The following is a 23,520-nucleotide window of genomic DNA, read 5'->3' on the forward strand; positions in this document are numbered from 1 at the left end:
ACGCTTACAATAAACTTCCACATTTTTATTAAAGAAGATTTTCATCCACAAATTTATTCAACTTCATCAGACAAGGACCCACGAGAAGAATCTGCACCCCAAACCCTATGTTTCAGTAGCCACTAGCTACCTGTAGTGATTTACATTAAATTTTGGATTAATTAAATTAACTAAAATTGACCCATCAGTTCCTCAGTAGCACTAGCCACACTTCAAATTATCAACAGACACATGTGCTACTGGTTATGGTATTGGACAGTGTCAATATATAACATGCCCATCATTGCATACAGTTATATTAACACTGACTTAGATAGATCTCCCTATGTACAGCCAAGTCAACAAAATCCACTCTCATACTCTAAGCATGCCACACTCTTAAATATGTGCAAGCACAGAGGATCACCAGATATCTTAGATATCATTTAACACAAAAAATTAAGAACTGAGTTACAGTTTAAGCAAACTAGAAGAACCAGAGAAATACAGAGAGAAGAAAATATACTATCATTAGTATATTTATGGAGGTATGAGAAGACATTGTTTCTATGAAACAAGTATAGCCTGTTGTAAAAAAAAAAATCAATCAATAGAAATGTTAAAAATGCAATGGCATAGATGAAAATGTCAATTGAAGTGTTAGAAGATAAAACTGGAGAAATTTCTCAGAAAGCAGAGCAAAAAAAAAAAAAAGGATTCAAAAAATGGAAAAGAGGAGAAAAAAATCAGAAAATTAGAGGACAAGTTCACAAGTTCAACATTCAAATATAAGAACTCCCCAAGAAACACAAAAGAGAAAATGAGAAAAACATTTAATTTCCTGGAACAAAAATGACCTAGTATCCAGTGTGAAATCGTGTCCAGAATTCCCAGGTAATGTTTGAGAATGCACCACACCAAAGACACATCATTGTGAAATCTTAAAACACTGGGATGAAGGCAAGCTTGAGGATAAGGATGCAGGAGGGGGGTGGAGAGATGGTCACCTGAAAAGATAAAGAACTTGAATAGCTTTGGATTTTTCCACAGCACTCTGGAAATAGAAAAGCAATACCTTAAAGATTATGAAGAAAGTATTTCTCAACATATATGTCTATATTCAGCCAACCTATCAAGTAAGTATGAGGGAAGAATAAGGACATTTTCACACTTTCGGGGTAGCAAAATTTTTACATCGCCTGCAGCCTCTCAGATAGCCACTTAGAGATTGTGCTTCACAGTGGTTAAACCAAGAAAGAGGAAGACAAGACCTTGGCGACAGGAACTCTACCAGGGAGACAAGGTGGAGAGAACCACAGAACTCTGGTCAAGAGCAAGTCCATGGTCACAGCCGTGTGGAGACCCTGAGGATAGCCTTTCTGGAGTAGGGCAGTTTAGCGTGCTTCAGGAAACGACAGAATGCCTTATGTGTCTGAACAAAGCAAGAAGATATTTATGCAAATGGCAAAAAGTTTCAATTAGAAATATGTAGAAAACTAATCAAAAAAATTTTAGGACAATTATTTAATCCAAGAAAAACACAGTTGAAAATGAGAGGAATAATCTTATTTGTATAAATCACTGCATTCTACAAGGCATAGCTATGAATAGCATATACCATATTTTTCCATGTATAAGATGCCCCCATGTATAAGACACCCCCCACTTTTCCAATCCAAAATTAAGAAATCAATATTTTAAACATTTTGCTGGTTTTCCTCTTAAGGCCTTCTTCTTTTTTGGCATCTTAAGGAGTTGTTCTTCCTGTTTTCTCCACTGTCTGATCACACACTCAGTGGGAGGAGGTCCAAATTGTCTCTCTGCAGCTCTATGTCCATGCTCTTTTGCATAGCTGATTATATTCTGTTTGGATTTTGCAGAGTAAGACAATTGCTTACCAGTATTTATCTTTTTATTTTTTGACATCTTAATGGGCTCCGAACACTCTGGTCTCTGTTGTATCTGCACACTCTCCACCTCCACTTCCAATTATGGCATCAGCTGATGTCAGTAACAATAAGGCTCGTGATTGGAGGAAGCCTGTTTGACAAGGTATGGGCAGCTACACACCTGCAAGGCTCCCTCCTCGGCTGACTTCTGACTTCTGTGTATAAGACACCCCTCGATTTTCAGTCTAACGATTTTAGAAAAAATAGTGTCTTATACATGGAAAAATACAGTACATCATCATAGTAACACAACAATTGTTCTCTAATCTAAATTATAAAATAACTATACTAGAAAGATGGGGAGCAAAAAAAGGATGCATGTGATGGGGTGCGGTGTAAGTATGAGGACTAAAGAAAAATCATCTTCCAAATGGGATATGAATAGGTAATGACTGAAACCAAAAAATCAAGAATGAAAATTTCACCATAACTCTGGGTATAAGAAATATCACATTTCTTTATTTTGTTTAAATCAAATTGAGCTCTTAGAGCAGAAATTGCCTGGCAGGAAATTCCATTTCTGTCATTTCTGGACTGCCCTCCTCCACTCTCATTTCCAGGTGCTACAAAGGTTGGGGATGGGGATGTCTTCTGCATTCTAAAATATTGAAAGGAAGGCTTGTGGCCTCCACCATGCCTACTGCCTTGTTCATTGTCCAGGCCACATGATCTGGTCCCTGAGGGAAACTGTACTCACAGCTAAACTTGAACAAGGGTCTCTGTCATCTAAATTCCTGAGACCACGGCTCCTCAATGTCCTGTAGGAATCTACTCAACTGAAAGGTAACAAGCACTTCCTTCTTTGGAAACCACCCAAACTCCCCGCCTTCTGCTCTTCTAAAGGAATTGATTGCCAGTAGACAGTTTTATTTCCACCTCCACCCTCCAAAAGCCCTCGTCTTTCTTTTCTTTTCTTCTCTTCTCTCTCTCTCTCTCTCTCTCTCTCTCTCTCTCTCTCTGAAAGACAACTGTTTAGTTTTTATTTCATAATCATAAACTTAACTCTGCAATCCAGCTAGACTGGAAAGGGGTAAGGAAATTTTAGAACCCGATGAACTGTGGCAAGAGCACAAAGATTATAGAACACTAGAGGCCCGGTGTATGAATTTGTGCACAGGTGGGGTCTAGCTGGCACGCCCCAATTGGGGCCAAGCTGGCCGGGAGGAGGGGACTTGGGCAGTTGGCCAGTGGACCCCACCCCTGGGTCGAACTCCAGGTTGAACTCCCAGTAGAACTCCCGGTCAAGGGGAGAATTTGCATATTTGCCTTTAATTATATAGGATTCCAAGCAAATCAGGGTGAAAGGGTGCTCTCCTGAACTACAAGGAATGGTCTGGTGGTTAAGATAAAAACACAAGTCAAATTTGTTAGAGTTGTCCACAGTCAGCAATGGTGATCTTCTTGCTGGTCTTGCCATTTCTGGACCCAAAGCGCTCCATGGCTGTCACAATATCCATGCCTTCTTTTACCTGGCAGGAGACCACATGCTTGCCATCCAACCATTCAGTCTTGGCAGCACAGATGAAAAACTGAAAACCAGTTTGTGTTCGGTCCAGCATTTCCCATGGACAAGATGCCAGGACCTGTATGTTTCAGGATGAAGTTCTCATCCTCAAATTTCTCCCCATAGATGGACTTGCTACCTGTGCCATTACTGCGAGTGAAGTCACCACCGCGTCACATAAATCCTGGAATAATTCTGTGAAAGCAGGAACCTTTATAACCAAATCCTTTCTCCACAGTGCTCAGAGCACAGAAGTTTTCTGCTGTCATTGGAACTTTGTCTGCAAACAGCCCAAAGAAGACGCGGCCCAAGGGCTCGCTGTCCAGGGTGATGTCGAAGAACACGGTGAGGTTCACTATGGCTGATCATGGGCAGCTCTGTGGTGGTGGCGGCTGCAAAGCCAGCCCTGATCTTTCTTTTCCTCCACTCTGGGTGATGTGGCATAATCCCCACAATGGGCTAGTGTTCCAAGACAGAACCTACAAAAAGGAATGATGCTGTCCTCTGGGGATATCTGCTTTGCATTCAAGCAACCTAAAATCCCTGGGACAAAGAAACATAATGGCTTGGCTACTTTCTTGCAATGGAAAAGGAAAAAATACCTTTAGCAGAGAAAACCAAGTGCTTTTTTTTTTTTCATTATAGAGCAATAAAAATTAAAAAGCCTGCCTTCAATATAAATACACATATACATATGTAGTATAAAGAAGCAGGTGTTTATGTAATGATATTTATAACATACACAGTTGAATGAATGCCCGTGTGAAAAAAAGACTTTTACTGTAAAAGCAGTAACTTTTATGACAACGACTTATTTCATCTAGTCTTCTACTATTGCCTTTGAGCCACATTCCAAACCCAGGAAAAAAACATGTTTATAAAACTGCAAAGGTCAAGGCCAGTAATGGAAATTGATTTTACATGCTCAGTGGAGTGTTTTTAAAACCATGGAACAGTCTAAGGGAAAAGAAATCTATTTAATTACTCGACAGTCTTTTTTAGTCCATTAAAAAGGCTCCACAATTGTCTACCTCTCCTGAACCAACTTAACATAAATCCCTCCCATTAAAGAAGCACTGCTTAGAAATTGCCCCGAATGCGGCCTGCTGGAGAGGTGAAAACTCCAGAGGATGAACTCAAACTGAGAATAATGATTCCTACATGAGGACAAGCTGCTTCCTTTAAATGTTTTTAATGAGCCAGAAATTCTCACTCAACGCTCCTGTCCAATACCTGAGCAGCTAGTCCCCCTGAACTTGTATTTTCCTCTCTTCACTTTCTGTTTGATGAGATGATGGGGAAGAAATCAATAATAGACTCCACTCAGGAGCAATTATGGTACATTTTTGGCTTTTTCTCTTTTTGAACTTCAGTCTGTCATGGTCAACACTAAAAATCTTTTCCCCACATTTCAAAGCAAATTCATGATACGTAATATGAAATGTGATTTTACTGTTATTAACAATTGATTGCTTTTTAAATTTTTATCATTTTAGATGAGAACTAAAGAAGAAAAAAAGGTATATAAATTAGACTTATGGAGCGCCATATCTGAATGACTACTTGGTTACACAAGCAAGTGTGCTTATCTTGATAGGTCAGTGGTCAAATGAGTCTCCTGGGACAATTTTTCTCCGGCGAGGGGAAATCAGACTGCAAGTCTTTCTTAAGATCATTTCCTTCGTTAGATCATTAATTCAATTGATTGTATTTAATTAAAGTTCCTGAATAAGGGCATACTCAAGCACTAGTGTCTGGAATTTTAGTAGTCTTTTAATTAATTAATGATGCATTAACTATACAGTATCTATTCTAAGATAGTGATTTGGAAACCATGATAAATGATTTGTACAATCACTGTTAGTTTAAACAAGTTATGTTTCAGATTGATTTTTAGTGCTTACTAACAAGACTTCATTATAACTGCTATGTCAAGATAGGTACTCATCTAAAGCTACTTCAACTTTCTATCTTACCTGAAATATATTTCTTTCCTGATTCCTTCCCTTGCAGCCCATTCCATGACAGCTTCTTCCTTCAAGCTGCAAGAGTTGCCATTTTTATTCTTCTTAACTGAGTTTTCCAGCCTTTAAAAGATTTTTTTTAAAAAGTACCTCAATAATTTCCAATGCTGCCCTGGCCAGCTTAGTTCAGTTGGTTAGAGCATCACCCCGATATGTCAGGATTGTGTGTTCGATCTCCAGTCAGGGCTTGTACAAGAATCAACCAATGAATGCATAAGTAAGTGGGATAACAAATTGACCTCAATAATAATAATAATAATAATAATAATAATAATAATACTTTCCATTGTTCATTTGAAATTCATGTTTTAGCTTATATTAGCTACACTCACCTCAGTCAGTTATCCATGACCTTCCATAACATTTTGAATTACATGTTTAGTTTTCTTCTTCATTTATGCTAAGAAATGGGACCCCAAAATACAGCCATGCCCTAATACCTGGGACCTATAAATGTTATCCTATTTGGAAAAGGATTTGATGTGATTATGTTAAGAATTTTGAGATGAGGAGTTTGCCCTGGATTATCTGTGTGGGCCCTAAATGCTGTGACATATGTCTTTATAAGAAAAAAGTGATGGGGGGAGGTTTGACATACATACCAAGAAGAAGGCAACGTGAAGACTGAACAGAGAGATTTACAGATTCTGAACTTGAAAATGGAAGTGATCTCAAGGTAAGGAATATCAGTAGCAATCAGAAGTTGAAAGTGAAAGAGAATTTATTCTCCCTTAGAACTTCTGAAGGAAGCACAGCCCTGCGGACACCTTGATTTCAGCCCAGCGCTACTGATTTTGGACTTCTGGCCTCTGTAACTGAGAAAGAATAAATAATTCCTATTGTTTTAGACCACCAAGTGTGTGGTATTACAGAGCCATAGGGAATTAACATACTATCCTATTCTTTCCTTTCATTCTCTAAAGCCAAGAAGTCATATAAAAAATCAGTAGTGGATTCATAAAAGCCTATACATCGTTTCAAGTTCAAGGTAGTAACCAAATAAATATTTAAATCTTTAAATATTACCAAAGTGTTGAGATAAAGATTTTATAGTACCTGTTGGATTAGGGAATTATGAAGTCTCTAGTAACCACAAGAGTAGTTTCAATATGTGTTAGGGATGGCAGTCCATATCTAGTATGCAATAGATTGAGTAGTGAATGGGAAAGATAAAATCAATGACAGACCCAATTTTCAAAAATCATGTTTGTACATAGAGAAATATAAGGCAATTATTTAGCGTGAGATACTAGACAGAGATAATTTTTTTATTCTTACAGGGGAGACTTGAGGATATTCATAAGAAAATAGCCAGTAGCAGAAAGACTGAACACATAAGAGGAGAGATATTTGATAAAATGAGGTCTCTGAAAGGCTAAGCACAAGCTAGTTGTTGTGGTAAAAATCAGCTATGAACAGATAGATACTATGTCCTTGGAGATGGGAATGAAGAAAGTAAAAATGGGTATAAAAGCAACCAATTTTACATATGGCAGATTGTATTTTCCATCCATATATTCTTCAGTAATGTAACTGTACCACTCCTCCATCAAAAGATGGAGTCCTTCTCTTACCCTTGAATGTAGGTTTTTCTTAGTGATTTTCTTGACTAATAGAATGCAGTAGAATTGACATTCTGGGACTTCCATGGCTTATGACCCAGATTTGGAATGCTTGCTCTTGGGCCTCTCCTTTTCAGACCCAGCCACCATGGAGGCACATAGAAAGGCTGGGCCCATGTAGGTACTCTGGTTGACAGCCCCACCCCAGCTCCTAGCTTACAGCTAACAGCAATTGCCAGCCATGTGGGAGTGACATCTTGAGCATCCAACTCAGTCAAATCTTCAATTGTCTATAGGTCAAACTGACCGTAGGTTAAGGTGCAATCACACCAGAGACCCAAAACGAGAACTGCCCAGCTGTGCCTGTCAATCCACAAAATCTTAAGAGAAGAATAATTTTTGTTTTAAGCCACTGAATCTTGGAATGTTTTGTTACCCAGCCAAGGCTAATCAGAATATGGAAGAATGGAGAGTTAAAAGAGTGCATGCTTTATTTTCTCTCAGTTGAATAGAATGCTAAATGATTTGGAATAGCAAACATGAGGAATGAACAGATAAGTGATCAGGAACATGTAGAAAAATAGTTAAACATGTTGATCGCTCAGTTCATGTCATGGACCCTTAAACTGTGATGGCACCAATCTCCTTTATAATTTTTCTCTAGTAGGGCTCAGAAGATTCATATAGCTTTGAGGTTTGGCAGTACAAATACACAGGAAAACAAGGGGCCAAAGGGCAGAGGATGGTGTTGATTTACTGCTTTGACCATTGAGAAAGTGATCAAAGCAGTAAATCAGTCCTAGGAGCAGGCCTGAATGATGTTTAAGCCACAGAGCTTTAGAGCCCACAAAAATGTTTTAATTTTCTTTCAGAAACAGAAGAAAAATAAACTAAGGCAAAGAAAAGGTTAAATATATATGTAAATATATTTATCTTTATATAAGTGCAATTGTAAAATATAACTTACTTTTTTATTAAGCAAGAAGCCAATGGAGGAAAAAATGTTTAGGGCTCATGAAAATCATTATGTGGTCCTACCTAGGAAGGGCAGACAATATAAGAAAAAAAGAGAGATATTAAGGGTCAGAGATCTTGATAAAACTATTATAAATTTGAAATCAAATTAAGGGAGCAAGGGTCCTAGAAGGATAAGAGATCATAATGAGGAAGTGGAGTGTGAGAGTTTTAAGATTTTGGAAAAGGAGAAGGGTCTCATAGGTGATGAGAAGTTCTGAGATATGCTAAAGAGAGGTCTGAAGGGAGGTGGCTATCTGAGCACAGGAGATCAAAGACGGTAGTGGGTAGAAAGTTGAGAAGGTCCTTTACACTGAAGTGATTCCCCCATAGTGGCAAGAGTTAGAAAGACTAGTATTCTATATGGACCAAAGATTTGTGTCTATAATTAAACACATAAAAATGGAAGTAATAGATGAAATAAATTTTTTTCTTAGTTGACATTTACTGACAAAATTCACATTAAGTGGAATTTTGAGAAGCTCCTTAATCAAGTTTTTAAAAAATGAAATAAATTTTAAGTACTTCTTTTCTACCAAAACTAATGTGAATTTCTTTTTCTTTTAATTGAGATATAATTGACATATTATAAGGACAGGAAAAAGGCCTTTCTTTTTCTTTGCTGTGGCCTTCCACAATTTGTGAGAAGGACACCTGGTAATTAAACCCCAAGATTGTTAGCTCTTCTGGTTCAAACTGAGGGACAAGATAAACTACTCTCAAGGCTACATTCTTACATCCACCTCCTCCCTGCTATTTTCAGAACTCAGGGATAATTCATACCAAGGAGTCTCTAGTTAGTAGAAAGTTCCCTCCCCACCCCTCACTCCCACCCCTTCAGACAAGCCTCTTTTGAACTCTTCATAACTTTTGCTCTTAAGCATGTTTTACAGGCTTGGGAAAAATACTGATAAGACACCTCCCTAGGACATCCTCAGGACTATCTCCTGAAAAACAAACAACTCAACTTCAGCACCCAATCCTCCTCCCTTCCTTGTCACCTAGAAACAGCAGCCAAGACTCTTTAAAAAGAGAAGCCACTTTTTGTTTCTTGCCCTGTATTGATTGGCAGTACCACTTAGCCCTTTCCCTTTGTGGAAAGGACAGTAAACTTCCTCTCTGCATCTCTTCTTATAGTTGTGAATTCTTCCACAGTCCCTGTCCCCGTCAAACCCTAACACATACGGAGTATAACATTAATTTATGGTATAAAACATAATAATTTGATATTTATATTTGTTGCAAAATGATCACCACAAGTCCACTTCATGTCCATCACTATACATAGTTACAATTTTTTTTCTTGTGATTCAAACTTTTAAGATCTACTCTCTTAGTAACTTTCAAATATGCAATACAGTATTATTAATTACTAGAGGCCCGGTGCACAGATTCATGCACTGGTGGAGTCCCTTGGCTTGGCCTGTGGGGATTGGGGCAAAACCGGCTCTCTGACATCCCCCAAGGGGTCCCAGATTTCGAGAGGGTGCAGGCCAGGCCCGAGGGACCCCACTGGTGCACCATTGGGGCCAGGGAGGGACCGTGGGAGGGCTCCAGGGCTCTGTCTGGTCCACCTCCCCCAGTCCCAATTGGCCAGACCCCAGCAGCAAGCTAACCTACTGGTCGGAGCATTTGCTCCCTGGTGGTCAGTGTGCGTCATAGCGACTGGTCAAATGGTCAAACTAATGGTCGGCACTTAGCATATTAGGCTTTATTATATAAGATAGTCACCATGGAGTACAGAAGTTGTTTAAATCATCTCAAAATAGGGGAAGTATAGGTATAATATAAAATAGCGATAGCAAAATGGAAAGATTGATCAACGAAACAATATCTAAATAAAATTGTTCTACACAAGAAATACCAAAACCAAATGGCGATTCAACAAACTAGGAAAAAATATATTGCACCTCACATCTCAGTAGAGGTCTATTTTCTTTATTATATAAAGACCTGCAATAAAATGAGGAAATAGGTAAGGGCTCTGCTCTGAATTCTATCATGTGGCACATCACACCACCAAGCAGTTCTCTGACATCTGCTGTGTGTTCCATAGTTCAACTAATTCTGACATTATCTACCCAGATAGAGCATCAGATTCCACAGGTTAAGGGCTCAGTCCCACAAAACAGCCCTCAACTTCGGATGCTAATCACAAGCTTAGCTTTTATTCATGCTTCTGACGAAAAAGCTATAAATCAGGTTCCCACAACCTCCTTCTTGGGTTCAATTAATTTGCTACAGCATCTCACAGAACCTGGAAAACCTGTTTACTCACCAGATTATGGGTTTATTACATAGGATATTAAAGGATACAATTAGCATCCAGATGAAGAGATACATAGGGCAAAGGAACTTTTTCTGTCTTTGTGGAGTTTACGGTCCAGCACTGTGGCACCTGGAAGAATTCTGGTTCAGCAACCCAGAAACTCTTCAAACCTTGTCCTTTTTGTGTTTTAGTGGAGGCTTCCATAGGCATAATTGATTAAATCATTGGTAAGTGCTGATTGATTCAATCTCCAGTCCTTTTCCTTGGCCCTCCCTGGAGGCCTGGAGGGGGTGAAACTGAAAGATCCAACCCTCTAATCACGTGTTTGGTTCTCCAGGCAACCAGCCCCCAATCTTAAGTGCCAAAAGTCACCATTAACATAATAAAAATACATATGTTGCTCTTATCGCTTAGGAAATTCCAAAGATTTTAGGAGCTCAGAGCCAACAACAGGAACCAAGACCAAAGTATATATTTCTTGTTATAAATCACAATATCACAATAGGCAAAGGAGATGGCTAACAATTCACAGGAAAGGGAATACAGTGCTAAACATTTGAAAAGATGAGCATCCTCACTCAAAAGAGGAAAATCACAAATTAAAATGTCTATGAAACATTTTTCAATTATCAAATTGGCAAAGGTGAAAGAAATGAACAAAATATGGTGTTGGCAAGGATAATTGGAAACTGACTCAAACTTTGCTGATGGGTGTAAATGAGCACACAGCCTACCAAGAGCAATTTTGTCAATATCTACTACAATGTAAAAAAAGTAAATATCTTTTGACCCAGCAATCTCAGTTCTAAGAACTGATGCCACAAATAATTTGCAAATATAAAGGTTGACATAGGTAAAATGTTATTTTGGGCAGCCTTATTTACAATGGCAGAGACTTTAAAAAAAAAAAAAAAAAAACACGGAAAATTTGAGCCCCATCAGTGTGGCTCAATTGGTTGAACATCATCCCATGCACCAGGAGATCGCCTGTTTGATTCCCAGTCAGGGCACATGCCTGGGTAGCGGGCTCAATCCCCGGTAAAAGACGTCCAGGAGGTAGGCAATCAATGATTCTCTCTTATCATTGATGTTCCTATCTCTCTGTTTATCTCCCTTCCTCTTTCTGAAATCAATAAAAAACATATTTTAAAAATAGGAAGATTTGTATGTACTGATAAGAAAAATTATTCTAAGTATTTTGTTAACAAAAAGAAAAAAAGAAAGGATTCAGAATAGTGTATAGAATAGTATATGAATAAATTATATGCCCATGATTATATCTGCAGAAGATATCTTTGGAAGAAATAAAAAAAAAAAATGGTGATTATAGTTGTTTCCAGAAAGAGGAACTGAGACACTGGAAGACATGGGGGATCATTTCCATTTCACATTTTCTTGTTGAGAAACTACTTGTCATCATCCTCAGTGATAGTGAAAGTGACCAGGTTAATTAAGACAGAGTTGTGGGTGTTAGAGTTGGGAATCATACAACTCAAAGAAAGAGATTTTTTTATATGATTGGAAAGTCAAGGTTTGGAAGTGACAATGAAGGTCTAAGTGAATACCATCTTCTGGCCAAGTGGTACAGATGAAGAAGGAATGGTGGGTATCTTCTAGAAAAAGCTGCCTGAGAAGTAATGATGTCAAGGAAAAGCCAAGTTTACACTGAGACAAGAACATAATGAGTTCTGAAAAGAGGTTGAGAATGTTGTAGAGATTAGAATTAGATTGCCAGAGAGCAGCTTTTTGTGTTTTTTTGTTTTGTTTTGTATTTTTTTATTGATTTTTAGAGAGAGAGGAAGGGAGGTGGATAGAGAAATAGAAACATTGATGAAAGAGAAATATCATCGATAGGCTGCCTTCTGCATGACCCCAACAGGGATTGAGCCTGCAACCCAGGCAAGTGCCCTGACCAGGCCATGACCTCCTGGTTCCTATGTTGATGCTCAACCACTGAGCCACACTGCCGGGGCACCACAAAACTTTCGCTGAGACTTCCAGGACAGAGACACTCTTTTCTGGTGTCCTTTAGTATGAGAAGTCATAAGATCTGGAGCTGCTGGCTATTTTTATCATAACAAGATGAGATGATGTCCAAGAATGGTGCCAGAACTATAGGCCAGAGATCCTGGGAGATAGAAACTGGGCCCTGATGGCATCATAAGTCCCTGAGCATAACTCTCATTTCCATGATCAAATAATCCCCCATTTACCTTAGCCAATGTGGTTTCTTTCTGTCCAAAACAAAAAGGGACTCAGGTATTATTGAACATTTTATTGAAAAGATAATACATCAAGATTGAAGAACATAATTGATACAATATTTTAATTATTCAATTTGTGCCAAGCAATTACTTTTGTAGTTTTCATATTACCTCAGAAAATACAACTAGACAGGAACTTCCTCAACCAGATAAAAAGCATGTATGAAAACCCTATAGCTAGAAGCTCTGATCAAGATGGTAGCATAGGTAAATATGGTACTGGCATCCTCCCATAACCACATCAAAACAACTAAACTACAGAATAACCATCATTCAGAACTTCCTGGAGTCTAGCTGAACAAAAATCCTATAACTAAGGATATACAGTAGAAGCTTCATACAGCAGGCAGGGCAAAGATGTAGAATGGGCTAGTCCCAAACCCACATGTGGTAGATAAAATTCAGGAGGGATATGTCAGCTGGGAGGGGCCCCCTGAGGAGTGAGGGGTCCCAAACCCCCACTAGGCCCTCAGTCCAGGGTTCCAGAGCCAGAAAGAGAAGTCCCCATAATTTCTGGCTATAAAAATCAGCGAGGATTGTGACTGAGTGAGAGGAAGGGCGGCTGGAGTCTCAGACCTTTCTCTTAAAGGGCACATGCACAGACTTACTTGAACTCACTCGCTCTGAGGTCCAGTGCTGGGGCAGCATGTCAGAAGGTGCCAGGGATATACGGGAAGGAGCAGAATTGTCTGGTTTTGGGGTGAGACTTGAAGGGCAGCTTTCTCCCAGAGTGCGGACAGAGGCCGTTGTTCCTTTCCTGAGCTCTCCCCCCGACACAGAGCCAGCAGGTGTGCCCCATATCTAAGTCTTCCATCAACCTGGCTCACACTGTTTGCCCCATCCTGGTGACAAAAACAATAACAACAACAAAAGAACAACATGTCCCAAATGAAAGGACAGAGCAAAACTCCAGAAAAAGAACTAAATAAAGTGGAGTCAAACAATCTACCAGATGCAGAGTTCAAAACACTGGTTATAAGGATGCTCAATGAACTTTGGGGAAGAATAGATGAACTCATTGAGAACTTCAACAAATAGACAAGAAACATAAAAATGAAGATAGAAAACAGAATCTTTGCAGGCCAGAAGGGATTGACACGAAATATTCAAAGTGATGTAAAGCAAGGACCTATAACCAAGATTACTCTACCCAGCAGAGCTATCGAAGGACAGATAGAGTTTCCCAGACAAGAAAAAGCTGAAGGAGTTCATCAATAAACCAATAATACAAGAAATGTTAAAGGGTCTTCTTTAAGAAAAAGAACAAAAAAAGATTAAAAACATGAATAAAATGACAATAAATACATATCTGTCAACAGTTAGTTTAAAATGCAAATGGATTAATGCTCCAATTAAAAGACATATGATGGCTGAGTGGATAACAAAACAAGACCCTCACATATGCTGTCTACAAGAGACTCACTTCAGCTCCAAAGACTCATGGAAAAGATACTGCATAAAAAATGGGGGGGAAAAAAAAAGCTGGGGTAGCAGTACTTATACCAGACAAAATAGACTTTGCATGCATATTAGCATAACCAATGAACACAGACACTGGGGCAGTGGGGCCTTGCCCGGGGTGGGAATGGCTGCGGGGGGCGGGGCAGGGGGGGGGGGGAAGGAGACATATGTAAAACTTTAGACAATAAATAAATTTTTTTTAAAAAAGGCTATTACAAGAGATGACAAAGGAACCAGCAATTCTACTTCTGGGTATTTATCTGAAGAAACCAAAAACACTAAATCAAAAAGGCATATGCATCCATATGTTCATTGCAGCATTATTTACAATATCCAAGATATGGAAGCAACCTAAATGTCCATCAATAGATGAATGGATAAAGAAGAAGTGGTACCTATATACCATGAAATATGACTTAGTGATTAAAAAAAAAGAAAGAAATCTTGCCATTTAACAACATGAATGACATAGAGGGTATTATGCTGAGTGAAATAAGTCAGAGAGAAAAAGACAAGTAGCATATCATAAATTTAGCTATGATAGAATGAGGTACCCCTACCTTATTCTGCCCCAGGCAGGTTCCAAATGGCAGATCCTCCTTATAGGGCTCCACTATGATGCCGAGTTTTAGAGAGATAAAATCTCTCCTCTGAAGATAATACTCTTGGGTTCATGAACTTTTGACATTTTCTTCCTCTTCTGTTCACTTTATCGCAGAACATACCATCAGTCCAAAAGACCCACTAATCTTTACTAGTGTGTGTGAGAACATTTTGAAATATAAGCTTCATAGAGTTAAAGAATATTCCAGGTGTAGCCTCATAATATACAAATATTTTAGCATAGGTTTAAAAAATTAGATTTAAACCTTGCAGCCATCTTGACCATTGTTCAAGCCAGAATTTAAGCTCCCTTCTTCAAACCCTTCCTACCTATAGACACAGGCTCTGACCCAAATCTGTTCACTTTAGTTTTAAGTAGAAGTTATACTACTAATGACCAACTGAATTGCCAACTTGGCTTGTGTCCCTTAAATGTTGCCCTTGGGAAACCTTGACCAGTTTGTCCTAAGCCCTTTTTAGCTGAGCCTCCAACACCAATATGCAACTCTGTAATTCTGCATTCTTTCCTTATCTGTGTTTTTTCTTAAATAGTTCTTTTCATGGTTCTTCCCATTGTGGAACTTTCCTAAGGCTGTTAATTCACATTGTCTTCTCTTAAGTCTCCCTCTGAACCCTTAAACGTTATATTTCATAGATTTATTCACTCAGGCCCCAACCTTAACCTACAGACCCTTTACTCTTGGAGGGATGTGTGAATTTTGTTAACTTCAAATAGTCCACTCTGACTCTGGAAATACATTAGTTATTTTTACCAAAATTCAGACATTTTTGAAATAGTGTACAATAAATCTCATCTTCCCGTTGTTGTTAGCATATTCAATGTGTCTAGTCTATTGTACCTGGGGGTGGCTGGGCAACACAAACAAATGTCCTTAGTTTATAGCGTGTCATAGATGGCAGTAAGGTGGAGAAATATGTAAAATGATAACCTGTAGAGAACTGGATAAAATAAAAACAATACCAACAGTGAATTTTTTTAAAAAAGCTAAAATTGTTAATACTATCATGTTGATCCCCTAAGCTCTTTGAGAATGGATATTTGATATACTTGAACTGTTGCTGGAGTCTGCATTTATTACTGTACACTAAGTTTTTCAAGGTAATTCTGGCAATATTTTAGTGTATTTGGAATTCATAGAAATTATTTCATTAAACAAGAATACAAGTTGACATCTGTGAAGCTAACTCACACTCAAGTAAAAACAAAGGCAGCTGCCACCTGGCTGCGGCAGTACTTTCATTTGACACTTTCAAACACTTGGCTTAAAATGAAGTAGTGTGCTGGCCAACAAAAAGAAAAGAGCGTGGAAAGCCATGGGGCAATGAAATTGGGTAAGAGCATGACATTTTCAGTTCAACTCTTTTATAACCTAAGATTATAAAAGCAACAAACTATTAAACTATACTAAACCATTTACCACTGAATTCTGCATGATTTTACGTGTCATCATCTTCCTTTCCTTAAGAAAAAATTGTCAGTTCTATATTTCAGCTAAAGAACCTACAATGCCAATGTAAATCTATTTAGTGGATTGATACATTTTACTGTTCATATTTATATTATGCTCTTAATATAGTATTACTTTTTCAACAAATGTCTTAATGTCTACACGTGATGTCTCCCTTTTCTCAAATTCAGTTCTCTTCAGATTCAGCAGGAGGGAAAATCAGAGATTACAAGTGTGAGAAGAATGCCATGCACTGTTGCTGACTGAAATGGAAGGTCCCATGAGCAGAGCCCAGGGAGTGGGCTCTGGAGCTAAGGACGGGCCCTCGTTGACAGCCAACAAGGAACAGGGACCTCCGTCCTACAAAAATCAGGCATGGGATTTTGCCCAAAAAACGAGAAAACAACCAAGCCAACCCAACTTCTGACCTACAGAACTGTGGGATAATAAATTTGTATTGTTTTAAGCTGCTTAATTTGTGACAACTTGTGGTCATTTGTTATGTAGCAATAGGAAACTAATGTAGATCATGACACCGGATTGAAATGAGAGGAGAGTGAAATAGGAGACTATGACACGAAATGAGGAGGATGGGTTGGAAGAAGGTAAGTGAGGTGGCAACTACTGTGTGTGGCCTGCAGAACATTGTATGGCCATTGGAGTGGGCCAAAAACAGTTGAAAATCAAAAGATGAGTCAAGAAGATTTGCTCATCGATGGCCTGTTGGATGTTGGCAAAGAGAGGAAGGAGTTTGTTGACTCCAAAATCATCGGCCCGAGCCAAGGGCAGAAGAATTGTACTGAGATGAGATAACAAACAATTAAGGAGTAAATGTAGTTCAGGTTGAGAGGCGGGGGCAAACAAGGGTTCATCTTGGGACATGTTATGAATGAAATGCCTATTAGGCATCTAAGTGAAGTTGTGCATTAAGCTGTTGGATGCACAAGTCTGGGGTTCGGAGAATTATCTGGAGCTGGAACTATTAATTAGGAAGTCCGCTCACATCAAGTGTTCAAAGCCAGAAGATGATTAGTTCAAACACTGAGGAAATGAGTGTGAAGAGAGAAGACCAGTGCTTTGGGGCTTGCTCCTTTTTGAAAGTCTCTCCTAGATTGTTTTTTTTTTTTCTGATTTGTAAATACAAATATATGAAGGATCCCATTAACCAAATAGTTTTAAAATATTTATTTATGAACTTAATGAGTTACCTGTCTTAAAAATAATAAAATTGAATGAAATCCATGCTATCACTGAAAATCCAAAATAAAGAGTTATCACTAATGTAAGGTCTTCCAAATTAAACACAGATCATATAGTTGAAAAAGCCCATTGAAATTTGCATAAGTTATGCACCCATATCAAAAGACTAATGAATTCTATTCTTCCAATAGTAGTTGTCCTGATATATTTTAACATCCTAGAAATATATATGACATTTATGCTGAACATCTGGTGGAGTATTATTCTTCCAATTCACTTTGGTTCTTTGACACAATGAAAATTCAGTATTTATATGTCTGCAATGTAAAACAAAGGCAAAACAAAACAGAAAAATACGAATACAAGAACTTTGTTCTACCCTGTTTCCTTCCACACATACTGCCCCATTGTGTTTCATTTGTTGCTACTGATATGAGCCATAGCTAGTTTATTATTCTTACTAACTTTCCGTCTGAAAAGAAAGAAGTACTTGTGACTGTTCTAGGCTAGAAAAAAAAAAAAAAAAAAAACCCTAAGAAAAAAAACCATCTCTGTGTCATATATCTCTCTATATATATGCTTTTTGTATCACACAAAAAAGTAAGAGTTGTTGAAACCTTCCTACAAGGTAGAGAAAAACTTGACTTGCTGCAATCATCTGCTTAAAGTGAGTACTCCTATAAATACAATGACAAACTATTTTTGCCAACCACATCACAAATAATTATTAATGTGGTAACTTTAGCTCCATGTTTTGAGTTTCTCTTGGGCCAGGTGTGGGGTGGGAACATGCTCTTTATGGTAACACTTTATTGGATCATCTGCTGACAAAGCAGATTTTTAAAACCTTATCCATAATCACCCTAATTAGGCCATCCAGTGTCAGGACTTGCTGTGTGAATTTCAGTAATTCTAACCATCTCTGTGGTACAACTGACACTGCCCACATAAAAAGGAGTGACTCTTCCTTCGAAGCAATTTCCTTATGTTTATGTCCTCTCCCCCTCTACCTGATTGTATTGAAAAAGTACTAAGGAAGGTTTGCAATGCTGCACTCACAACTTTAGGAAACTTCCTTTCAGCTGACAGAAAGTTTTTTATATAACTACTGGAGGCCTGGTGCACAAAATTTGTGCACAGGTACGGTCCCTAGGCCTGGCGGGTGATCAGGGCCAATATGTAGGGCAACTGGTGGGGCGATCTGGGGATCCCCGCTGGCACCCGTCTTGGCCAGCCTGAGGCCTGCGGGCTGGGGGTAGCTCCTTTGTTGAGTGTCTGCCCCCTGGTGGTCAGTGTGCATCATAGCAATCGATTGTTCCACCTTTCATTCCGCAGTGTGGTCGATTTTCATATTAGGCTTTTATTATATAGGACAACACTATTGCCTTTATATCTTCCTGTGGCACTTATTTTATAATACAATTTACAATATGCAGGTCGTTCACATCTCTACCTTCCAAAGATTGTGAGCAATATTTGATCATTGTTTGATCCTAATAGATGCACTGTTCCCAATGCTGTAGCACAAATATTTGACATGGTTATGCAGAAGAGGACTCCTGAAAACTGACATACAATCCTATATTCCCATCCCCAACCTTCCCACCACCACACACCTGAAGAAAAGTAAAAACAAGGGGACTTGTTTTCTTAATGAAAGCATGCTTTATGTTGTTCACTAGGGGATTTATATATTTAAACCTACTTATTTTGTGCCTCTGAGGAAATACTATTGCATGAAGGTTGATGGTTAAATTTTATGTGTCAACTTGGGCTAGAGCAGTGATGGCAAACCTTTTGAGCTCGGCGTGTCAGCATTTTGAAAAACCCTAACTTAACTCTGGTGCCGTGTCACATATAGAAATTTTTTGATATTTGCAACCATAGTAAAACAAAGATTTATATTTTTGATATTTATTTTATATATTTAAATGCCATTTAACAAAGAAAAATCAAACAAAAAAAATGAGTTCGTGTGTCATCTCTGACACTCGTGTCATAGGTTCGCCATCACTGGGCTAGAGCATGGTGCCCAGTTGTTTGGTCAAACACTAGACTAGAGGTTGCAGTAATGGGTATTCTGTAGATGTGATTGACATTTATAATCAACTAGAGGCCCGGTGCACAAAATTTGTGCACCCTCTCCAATCGGACCCCTCTCACAATCTGGGACCGCTGGCTCACAACCATTCACCTGCCTGCCTGCCTGCCTGATTGCCCCTAACCATTTCGGCCTGCCAGCCTGATCACCCCCTAACCACTCCCCTGCCAGCCTGATCGATGCCTAACTGCTCCCCTGCTGGCCCGATCACCTCCAACTGCCCTCCCCTGCCAGCCTGGTCACCCTTAACTGCCCTGCCCTGCAAGCCTGATCCCCCCTAACTTCCCTCCCTCCCCTGCAGGCCCGGTCGCCCCCAACTGCCCTCCTCTGCTGGTCTGGTTCCCCCTAACTTCCCTCCCTGTAGGCCTGGTCCCCCCAACTCCCCTCCCCTGCAGGTCTGGTCCCCAAAACTGCCCTCCCTTGCCGGCCATCTTGTGACCATGGGGGTGGCCATCTTGTGCAAGGATGTGATGGTCAATTTCCATATTACCTCTTTATTATATAGGACTAGGGGCCCGGTGCATGAAATTCGTGCACTGTGTGTGTGTGTGTGTGGGGGGGGGGGAGTGTCCCTCAGCCCAGCCTGCCCTCTCTCACATACTGGGAGCCCTCAGGCATTGACCCCCATCACCCTCCAATCGCAGGATCGGCTGCTTGCCCAGGCCTGATGCCTCTGGCCTAGGCGTCTGGCCCGGGCAGCGGTGTCCTGCAGTGGCAGTGGGGGGGGGGGGGGGACTGCGATTGCGTGGGCTCCGCCCCTGCCTCTGCAGGATGCCTCTGGCTGAGGCGTCCGGCCCGGGCAGCGGGGACCCACAGCTGCAGCGGCCCCGCGATCGTGGGCTCCGCTTTAGGCCCAGGCAAGGGGCCCCTAGCTCCCGGGACTGCCAGCTTCGACCATGCCCAGCTCCCATCGCTGGCTCCACCCCTACTTCCTGCTATCACTGGCCAGGGCGGCAAAGGCACCTGATTCTCCGATCATGGCTGGGGGGGCAGGGCCCTGGGGCCGCCTTTGCCCTGCCCCCCAGCTCTTAGCTCCCCCCTGGGTTTCTGATCACTGTCAGTGGCAGGGGGCTTCTTCCTGCTTTCCCTTTCGCCTCCCTGCATTGTGCCTACATATGCAAATTAGCCGCCATCTTGTTGGCAGTTAACTGCCAATCTTAGTTGGCAGTTAATTTGCATATAGCCCTGATTAGCCAATAAAAACGGTATCGCCGTACGCCAATTACCATTTTTCTCTTTTATTAGTGTAGATTATATAGGATAGGCTTTATATAAAGGAGATGACCCTCAATAATGAGGATAGGCCTCAATCTCTTGAAGGCCTTAAAAGCAAAAACTGAGGTTTTTCTGGAGTAGAATGAATATTACTGCATTAAGATAGTAAGCGAAATCCTGCCTATGGATTTTGGACTCAAGACTGCAACTTCAACTCTTGCCTGGGTTTTCCGCCTGCCAGCCTGCCCTACAGATTTCAGACTTGCCGGGTCCCATAATTTCATGAGCCAATTCCTTAAAAGAAATCTCTCTCTCCATATATGCATCCTATTTGTTCTGTTTCTCTGGAGAACCCTAACAGTTACTAGTATATTTCAAAACAGTTCTTTTTGTTATAATATTTGTGAAAGTTTTGCTAATTGAATACAATTCTATTCCCAATTTTGTTCCATGGAATAAGGGTAGGAATTAGGACACTACTTGCTAATAGAATTCAGTTTCTCTGCTGGTTTGGAGCACAAGAGAGTGTTGTCAAAGGAATTCTACAACAATGGTACCTCTCCTAACCAGCAGGGACATTTTACACCAGTTTTTAATATGAAGCTCTACTTGAGTGTTCGGCCCATCTAGACAATTTCCCAACCTAGATCGCACAAATGACCAAATCCTAACCAACTACCAACAAAATATCTGAGAAGTTGGCTCAGTACATTTTCAGAAAGAGATGGGACATGTTTGGGGCACACTTGGGGCAGGACGGAGTTTCACCGGTTAATACAACTCAAAATGGGAAGTTAGTGTGTCCAATTTCCATTGCCTCATTCATCAAGAGAGTTTGTGTTTTGACTTTTGGAAGTCATTTCATTGCATGATGTAATGGAGAAAATAATGGAGATTACAAATTTTCTTTATGCTTGTTTTTTTTTAACCACTGCCAGTTTTATGGGTATTTAAGAAATTGAAACAAAGAAAATAGATTCAATTTATTTTCACTTAGACAATTGGTTAAGTCTTGAAAAATTTTGAAGAAATATATGGAAATGTTTTTAGAATGAAAAGGTTTCAGATCCCCAAAGGCTGCACACTTTTCCCTGATGTTACATAACAGAACTCTGTCCAGATTCCAACTTGACATGTGGATTAAGAAGATGGTACCTGAGATTATTGTTTTTAATATTGAACATCTCTAAACTTAAAGGAATAACAGATGTTAAAGCGTTATAGAAAGCTATTCTTAGTTTTGGAGATCGTGTGTGAATCGGGTTTGCTGTGACTTTGGGATACAACCACAAGATGTGTGTGATTGTAAAGCCCCTGCCCTGTTTAAGGTGGCTCATTTTCAAAAGAAACCCCTTATGCTAAAAGCCAACTAGACCTATTAACACAGGATCTTAGTGAACATTTAGAAGGAATCAGCTGTGAAAGGAAAAGTACAGATTTTTATGTAATTGTTTGTATCAAATCTGCTTCTCTCTTCCAGCTTCCTACAGAGGAGGGTCCGTCCTTGATAGAACGATTCTTTGGGGCTTTTGTGATTCTGACTCAGAAGGAAAGAGAGCTGGGGGAAAGATCTGAAGCACAGAAGCCAGGGCTGGAGAACTGGCCACACTTGGAAAGCACACAAGCAGTGACCTTGTGTGAGAACAGCGGAGGAGGGAAAAGAGAAGTGTTTAAGATGTGTTGTTATTTATCTGCTTCACAGCGTTCAGGGTATGAGAACTTTAAAAAGTTATTTCATAATTAGATTTCAGGTGCTTGCCTGTGGTTTTTTTGGATATGGTATTGCTCTAAGTCTGGACCACAGAGTTCTAAACTTTACACAAAATAGCAATCTTGAGCTATAGGAATTTCAGAACAAATTTTGGGTAATATTTGTGGCTTCCTGGGTATTTTATGATATTAGAGCGATAAAAGGCTTCATCAGTAAAATAACCTCAATCAGATGGTTATGAGTTTAGAATGAAAACGCCCTCACATCTCCTAGTATATTCCAGGGCATAAATAGCAGTACTCTCTTTAAATTCACCAGTCTAGTACCCCTAGGTATTAGAGTATACTTTTTAAAAAAATAAAGTTTATTCGGTCTTAGGATTGCCTATGGACGTTTGCTTAAAAAAAATACTGTTTTGAATTGTAAATAGGCTATAATCACTAATATTAGCAATAAAAAAAATTAAATATTCATAAAAAACTGGGTTGAAAACATGCTCTGAGGCCGCCTGGGTCCTGGGAAATCTGGTCAACGTATAACTTAAACAATCAGTTCTTGAGTAATGTACACGTTTCAGTCTGAAAGAGTGAAAACTGACTGGCTTTCTTTCGATAATAATTTTTAGAAAGTAGAAATACCCTTGTATTTGGAGGGGGCCTGTATTTACAGTTCTTTCACAAAACGAACACCACGCTGCCAATTCCATAATCAAGGTTGACAAGATGTGCCTCCTTTTCTTCAGAAAGTTACCGTTCCTCTTCCACCTTTGCATTTGCTCGCAGCTTAAGCTTTGTATCTGGGAAGTCCTGGCATGGAAATACCCAGTTAGCCAAAAGCCTGGACTCTCAAGGATTCATTCCTTCCGCCAACATCCCGGGAGCCCCTCCTTCCTGCAAGACCCTGGGCGCAGTGCAGGTCGGCAGGGACGCACCAGTCAGCCAGAGGATGTTAAATATGACAGAACAACTACTAGCGGAAGAATAGAATCCATCGGCCAGAGGTGGTCCCTGCTCCGAGGGGCACCTGTGCAGCCAGGGGAGGGCCCGACTGCCCTGAAATACAGCATGGCGGCCGCACAGTCGACGAGCCTGCAGTTACTACGACGGCGAGAAGGTCGAGGACCAGAGCCCATCACCGCGGTCTCCCTTCCGGCAGGTCCCGGTCCCCCCCTAACCCCCGGCCAGCCCTGGGTCTA

At 40.0% G+C, this 23,520-nt stretch overlaps 1 long non-coding RNA gene and 1 pseudogene across 2 annotated transcripts in view; both read right to left on the minus strand.

Annotated features, from left to right (window-relative positions):
- Nucleotides 1–23,520, minus strand: part of LOC308516780 — a 39,571-nt gene that overhangs the window by 14,225 nt on the left and 1,826 nt on the right. The window lies entirely within an intron of this gene.
- LOC308516853 (peptidyl-prolyl cis-trans isomerase A-like) lies at nt 3,296–23,457 on the minus strand (annotated as a pseudogene). The gene is made up of 2 exons: nt 23,349–23,457; nt 3,296–3,793 (listed from the first exon to the last, which is right to left on the minus strand). The product of its transcript is annotated as a peptidyl-prolyl cis-trans isomerase A-like (transcript).

This window comes from Myotis nattereri, assembly GCF_964212035.1.
Source record: "Myotis nattereri genome assembly, chromosome: 3".
NCBI classification, from domain to species: domain Eukaryota; kingdom Metazoa; phylum Chordata; class Mammalia; order Chiroptera; family Vespertilionidae; genus Myotis; species Myotis nattereri.